Below are 7,022 nucleotides of genomic sequence, written 5' to 3'. Positions count from 1 at the left end.
CTCCTGCAAGCGCCGTGAGATCAGAAGGAGATCATAAGCTCGCTGGGCAACACAGTAACCAGAAGGAAAAACATGCCAAGGGCATATCATTTAAGGAACGTTTGCCTTATCCAAAAGCACTCTGATTGCCACAGCACAGGCTGTGCAAACAGAATGAAGCAATGTCCAGAGCGTGCCCTTAGCCACCCCCCCGGCCGAGTTCAGACTGAGGCCTCCGCCTCCTAGAAAGGGGACGTGCCGGTGCTCCTGGTGCACCGTGTAAAACTTGAATGGCTTCCTTCCCTCCTGGTTTACAGAAGGCAATGGAACACGCGCCTCCCTTAGGCCCCTCCAGCTCCCGCTGCACTCGCCACCTGACGGAGCAGTTGCGTAAGGATCCCCTGCATTATCTCGGCCCAGCACGGGTTGAGGTGGTTATGCCCGTTGTTATCAGCGTGGAAGGCCTGCTCTTCTAAGCCAACAGTGTCTCGAGGACTGCCACCCCAAACACACGGGCTGCCCCTGGATTTCGGTGTTGGTGTTTTAGTGCCAGGTCTCCCGGGTCAGCCCGCGCCATCCGTGACGGGAGAGACGAGCCTGTGGCTGAGGTGGACGTGTGGTCTGTTTCTGTGCACTGAGTGGACGTTCGGGTTCCTGAAAGCAGGCCAAGTGACAGGCGGTAGGCAACCCGTGACACCGGAGACAGATTCTAGAAGGCTCTGGGAAGGTGGATGGATGCGCTCGTGCCTAAGTTTGGCAATCTAGGGAGTGACGCAGAGCAGAGTCATTCAGGCTGGCATGCCCGTCCTCTGCAGCCGATTCACGTTTGGAGACCGTGGGCTGCTGTCAGATGTGCTGGTTGTGCCAGATGGATCTGGGGAGGTTTGAGTCGGTTTCAAGCTTCGGGGCAAGTTGTCATTTTTAGAGGCTGTTACCCTGGGCCCCCTTCTTTCAGCCCCTGTGAAATTTTTTTCTTGGATCCCTGCCCACAGCAGTGAGTGACTAAACTGGATCAGAGTTAGTGCAGAGATTCAGGCTGTCTGACTGACGGTTACTGGATGGCTCTTCAGCCATGTTCGTTCTTCTGGTCATTTCCATTAAACAGGCCAAGTCGGTTGACTTCTACCGTGTTTTAAATTGGCAAAACTCAACTCCGTTTCCAAATCGCTATTGACGCCGTGGAAAGAGTAGGGTAGGAATTTCTGTTTTATTTCATTTCCTGAAGTCATTTTTTTTTTCTTTCAACATGGGAAATTGGCTAATCCAGCTAATAACCTGCTCATCGTATTAGACTCTGTCCTACCTTCTGCCCTCACGGTGAGTGATCTGTGCATTCATCATATGCCATCATGAACTCTCCTTTGTTGGAACGGAAGCTTCAAATGGGCAGGCCCACGTCTTCCTAATGCTCTAAATTAGCCAGTTGTAATGCTATCCGTCACGCGCAGGTGACAGAGGTCCATCTCCCTCTGTGTGCCAGGAATGTGCTCACCTCTTGTCTTTTAAGTTAACCCACACGATCTCCACTCTCCAATCTCTCCTCTTTGAGCAGGGGTAACCGGAGAAGGGTTATGTGAGGGCACCTCCTTCTGGTCCAGGATCTGACACCTTGGTAATACGTATGAAAAACGCAGCCATAACCTTAACTGTGGCATAAAGATTCGGCTTCTGACCCACAGGGACTCTGAAAGAGGAGAGGGTGGGGCCTGCCTCTTCCCCAGACGACTCTGGTTTATGACTATAGTAGCATGCTTTGGTCCTAGGTGTTTCAAGAGGGTTTGGGAAAAATGGGTTAGCTGGCTAATGTCATTATAATTTTTATGACCTTTAATCTGTTACGAGTGGGGTTTATTGCATGATCAAAAAGCAACAGAAAAGATTAAATAAAAAGTTCACCCGTGAAACAGTTTGGATCTGCAGCAGCTGGTCGTGTTGAAACATTTTCTGCTTTGCTTAATTCTTAAGGAGGCATAATTAAAGTCAAATGCTAAATTTTGGGTAGCAGCAGATAAATGCTTCTAAGCTTTCCTCACAATACTCCTACTGCTTTCGTGAACCATGGAAACCTTTTTCTCGTTTATTTTTAATTATGTCCCGTGTATCTGTTACCTGATGTCACCGACATGGAAGTGGAAAAGTGGCAACGATTGTTCCGGACTGCCTGCGTACGCTTTTGCTCCTCTGAGAATCAAGGCTCGGTCCTTCTCTGAAGCAGGTGGGAGCTGCCAGAGCACGTGTTCCTTCGGGTCTTCAGTCGTGTCGGAGGTGACCGGTCTGTAGAGCACCATAGCTCACCACACAGAGAGCAGCCGCAGTCGTCCATGATATGGACAACCTGGAGTTTTCCAAACAAGGAGAGAGACAAGACGAGGGAATAGCACATCAGGGAAGAGTTGTCCTCTGCCAGGCATCAGCCTCCCCGTTTTAAAAAATATTTTTAACATCCTCAGTCCAGCATGTCCCGCTTTCGTCTTCAACCTGTACTTCCTACGGCCTAGGAATTTAAAAGAGCTTACTTCCAAACCTGGCCTGCAGCCATAATGTGATTAGGGGGTAATCTTTTCCAAGTGTCTGTCAAATTATGCCTGCTAATTTCAGTGAGGCGGGTTTTTAAGAGTCCCAGTGAACCCATCCATGTAGGGACTGAAAGCTCTGGCCCCTGAGATCTATAACCCCTGAGATAAGCCAGAGCTACAAATACATCGTCTAGACTTTGAAGGAGAGAATATGATTCTTAATATAGCTCACCAACCACCAAGTCGTGCCTAGACTCTCTCACAAGTTTTCTATAACAGGAGAAGCCTGCCTGCCTGTTGACTAGAAAGAGTCTCACCTCCTCTGCCACCTCACAGATAAACTAAAAAGAAAGGACTGCCCCCAAATCAGGCCAGATGGTGACCCCTGACTAGTTCAGCTCAGGATGTCAGCCTCTAAAGCATCAGGTTTGAATCATCTTGGTATCACGGGATTCTATCATTGTTCATTTGAATCTGCTGACACGCTTCCTCTGGAAAGTATAGTTTGGCAAGGATGACTCAGTGGGTTTTTCTGTTTTGTTTTGTTTTGTTTGGGGGTGGGGGGTGTTTATCAAAACATAAAGATGAAATGCTTTGAGAATTTTTCAGCACCTCATGATTGTTTCAAAACCAAGTCTGAGAACGTCCGCAGCTGGCCCTGCCTGCTGTACTCACCACCAGTGTGGGGACTGTGAACCAGTCGCTATGGGTTATCAGTGCTGACAATGAGAGAGAAAGAAAATGCTAGAAAAAGGAAATAAATGGACGAGGGGTAGGGTGAGAGACGGCCTTAAAGAGATTCTGCTTATTCTGATAGTTTCTCAGAATCCAGGACGTACCCTGGCTTTGTGGAAAAGGGAAATGAGAAGTCATGTAGGGATGGCCATTTTCCCAGGGGGCCCTGACCGTCAGCTCTCCCATCAGGATTTCTTACATGTAGCCTCCAGGGGCCCAAGCGTAACTTCAGGATGAATCCTAACAAGCAGCTTCAAGGAATACAGTTTATTTGGGAAGTTTCAGTGTGTTTCTTAGGCCGAGGACTTGTACCACATAACAACTTAAAACCTAAGAGAACTGAGCACATGGAAGGAAAGGGAAACAAGAGTTCTTAGGCGCCCTTGGGCAACTCAGCTCCTGCCTGCTTCTGAGCTGGCCCCGCGCCACTCTTGCCCTGGCAACAGGAACTAAGTGGACGCTGAACTCACGGACCGCCCTCTGCCGCCCTTGAATCATCCCCTGGATTCTTGAACAGGCTTTTTGCCTTATGAGAGCCTGGCCTAAAGCTAGAAAAGGACCCTCCTGTACTCGCGTGAAAGCAGCTGTGCCTTAAAAGAAACTAGAGGCCAGGCAGAATTAAAAAAGAATATCAGCCTTCCCCATGCTGTTCAGATTTCCTCATAATCTAGTAGACACCAAGACAGGACGGTCCCGTGGCTTTTTGGACCATTGTAAGGCCGAAACTATCAGAACTTAGAGCTTTGAGGAGGCAACGAAATGGCAATGAGAACAATAGGTGTGCCGTCCATCGCTTCTCATTACCCAGGAGGTAATTTCAGTCCAGAGGCAGAGACCTGAAGTGACCGCAGCTAGACCGTGACAATGCTCAGGTCTGGTCTTGCTTTTTCTATAGCATGAGCCTGGGTACAATTTGACCTTGTTTTACAAACGCTGCCCAGCCCTGCCTGTGCATCTGGCTGCTGACAGGCTCCCGATGCAGGAGCAGACCCAGGATACCCAATCCGATCCACTGCAGAGAATCCTTAATCATTCCCAGGGTGGAGCCCTGGCCCACACATCTCTGCCTTTCTAATGCACGTCCATACAGGCCTTTATTAGTACATTTATTCTTTCAACAGTGACTTATTGAGCTATGGCTGGGGGGGGGGGGGGGTGGATTGCGGGCCGGGGTGGGTTGGGGGCACCCTAGTGGCATTTGTCAGAGAGCATCCACAGCTCTGCAGACCACACGTTCATATGTTCTGTTGTTTAACAAAAGCCAGGCAATGGGTTTAGAGAAAACTCCTAAGTTACCTCCACTCTGCTCTGGTTTTAAATTTGTGTAAATCTGTAAGTGAATGGGGCAGGAAGGAGAGATAGATTCAGACGAGAATGTTCTTATGTAAGGCTTGTGTTCCGAGCTGAAGGAGGAGAAAGATGTGCTATCCCAAAAGCTACTTGGCTCTCACTCCCCTCCATTTCCAACCTTGAAGATGAGATTGGGGTCACCCTTGGGGTTTCTCTGCCATGATTTCAGGTCAGGGGTTCGACTCCTGGTACTCTCTCCTCAAACATCAACTCTATCCCAAATTCACTATCCAGAGAAAGCACAGAGGAGGAGGAAGGAGCAGACACCAGACTTCCCCACCACCCTTCCCTCCCTGCCTATCTCCTTCAACAACTTGCTGGCTAGCGTTGCTGTTTTCTCCGGTTGCTAAATCGACATTGTTTATTTCTGTCCCATCATCAAACCCAGTGCCTGAGACCCAGGCGAGTGCTTGGGATAGATTCCGAAACTTCCTCCCTGAGATACTGCTCTGTGGTTTTTGAGCAGCTGTCGTCCCACGTTGTCCTGGTTCCAGTCCCTGCCAGGAAAGCTTCATTCAAGAGCCCCTTTCTAGGGGCCCCGGGGTGGCTCAGTCAGTTGTGTCCGACTTCAGCTCAGGTCATGATCTCATGGCTGGTGGGTTTGAGCTCTGCATTGGGCTCTATCTACGCAGACAGCTCAGAGCCTGGAGGCTGCTTTGGATTCTGTGTCTCCCTCTCTCTCTGCCCCTCCCTGCTCATTCGTTTTCTCTCTCTCTCTCTCTCTCTCTCTCTCTCTCTCAAAAATGAATAAACATTAAGAAAAACAAAAGAGCCCCTTTCTTTTCCTTGGAACCCCAAGTCACCTTCTGCTTCAAGGTGCTAGAGAGACAGTCCAGGCACAGCAGCAGGAGTGAGGCGGAGAAGGTTTCTGACTCCTGTAGGGGCCAAGCAGAGGGAAGGACCACAGGTGCTTCCCCTCAATCCTGCTGAAATAACAGGGGTCAGGCGCTTCCGTGGCCGGCCTTCCTGCAGGGACAACTGTCTCCCAACTGCAGGGTCACACACGCCACCCCTCCTACCCTTTCCAAACCGAACCTGGCCCCGGGCAGCTGCATTTCAAAGAGCGAGTAATCCCCCGTTCTTTCTTCATTCCAGGCCCTAAACTCTACTACCTCCCGAGGAGAAAGGTGCAGCATTAGCTGGGAAAGCCTGGGTGCCGCTGGGGCTGGAGAAGGGGGCAAGGCTGGGATTTCTCAGGCCGTGGAGTCAAGGTTGGTGAAGTTAGAAACCAGGGAGAGAACGCTGGCAGTGTCCCCATCCCAGCCCTGGGAGTGTCCCCCCTCCCCACACAGCTACGTGCTCTCCAGGGGCTCCCCCAGGGGCGCCAAGCCCCCCCCTCCCCCCACCGGCCGACCTCTTCTCCATTCTCTCGTGTCTTCTGTGCGCCAGGCGCTGTGCTGGGCAATTCAAACATGAATTAGACACAAGTCCTTGCTCTCAAAATTTGGGGAAAGGTAAAGCTCGGGGAAAGAATTGACGTTCAAGGAGATACGTGCGATGATGCCCTAGGTGCCCTAGGAGTGAACAAAATAAAGCGTGGGGGCGGAGGTCAGCACAGGATGTTCGTGGTGGCTGCCCCATCCCTCACCAGCCAGGATCGTGTCCCCCACGGACCACCCACTATCTACAATGCCTCCTCCTGTGACGTCATGAATGAATGGTGCCCAGGCTCTTCCTAATGGGAAAAGCGACAGACTGAGGCCCAAACTGGAGACACCAAACGCCCCTTCCTCGTCCCTTTGGTTGGTAGCAGAGTCTTGGTTTGGAGCCAGCCTCTCCCCTGCTGCTATAAAAAAACAAAAAACAAAAAAACAAAAAACCCTGCCCAGTTCAACCCCACCCCCACCCCCCACCCCATGCGGTGTTTACAGTGCATTCTCAGCAACTCTCTTCCCCCGCCCCCACCCAGCTCCCCAAAGGTGCCAAAATGGGGGGAGGGGGGTATTTTTACCTACAGGGTTGGGAAAGGGGCAAAGGCTGAGGCTAGGGCAATTCCGTGGCGCCAGCTGAGGCTTAAATACAATGAGAAAGCCCCACCCTGCCTGCTCTGCCCAAAGAGGACCCGGTAGGAAATAAATAGTGCTGTGTGCCCTGCCTGGAGGGCTGGCCCGCATCTGTCTGCCTGGACCAAAGCCAGTCACATGAGCCGAGACTGGTTAAAAAGAGGGCTCCGGTAATCTCCCAGCTCAAGTGTCTCAATCTGGCAGGAGGAGCTATGTGGGCGAGGGTGTCAGCTCTTCTTTATGGGGCCTGGGGTAGACCGGAGGAGAGTGGGAAGGGGCAATTCAGGCCGGGGGGGGGGGGGGGGGGGGGTTGGGAAGGGCAGCCAATCCGTGGGACTTTACCCCAGGCAAAACTATCAGCCCCCAGTCCTGGCACTGGGAGAGGGTGATAACCCGCAGGAGGGCAGTGTAGGCAGAGGAGTTGAAGGGAGAGAGGTTG

At 51.4% G+C, this 7,022-nt stretch overlaps 1 long non-coding RNA gene across 1 annotated transcript; it reads right to left on the bottom strand.

Moving 5' to 3' along the window:
• Positions 1–1,508: 1,508 nt before the first annotated feature.
• LOC122235850 lies at positions 1,509–6,073 on the bottom strand. Its single transcript, XR_006213932.1, has 3 exons — positions 5,935–6,073; positions 5,384–5,455; positions 1,509–2,314 (listed from the first exon to the last, which is right to left on the bottom strand). It is a non-coding gene; the product is annotated as an uncharacterized LOC122235850 (long non-coding RNA).
• Between the last annotated feature and the right edge of the window lie 949 nt (positions 6,074–7,022).

Source organism: Panthera tigris, chromosome F3, assembly GCF_018350195.1.
Source record: "Panthera tigris isolate Pti1 chromosome F3, P.tigris_Pti1_mat1.1, whole genome shotgun sequence".
NCBI classification, from domain to species: Eukaryota; Metazoa; Chordata; class Mammalia; order Carnivora; family Felidae; genus Panthera; species Panthera tigris.
Note: the sequence above shows the minus strand (reverse complement) of the source record. Positions and strands in the feature narration are given on the sequence as shown.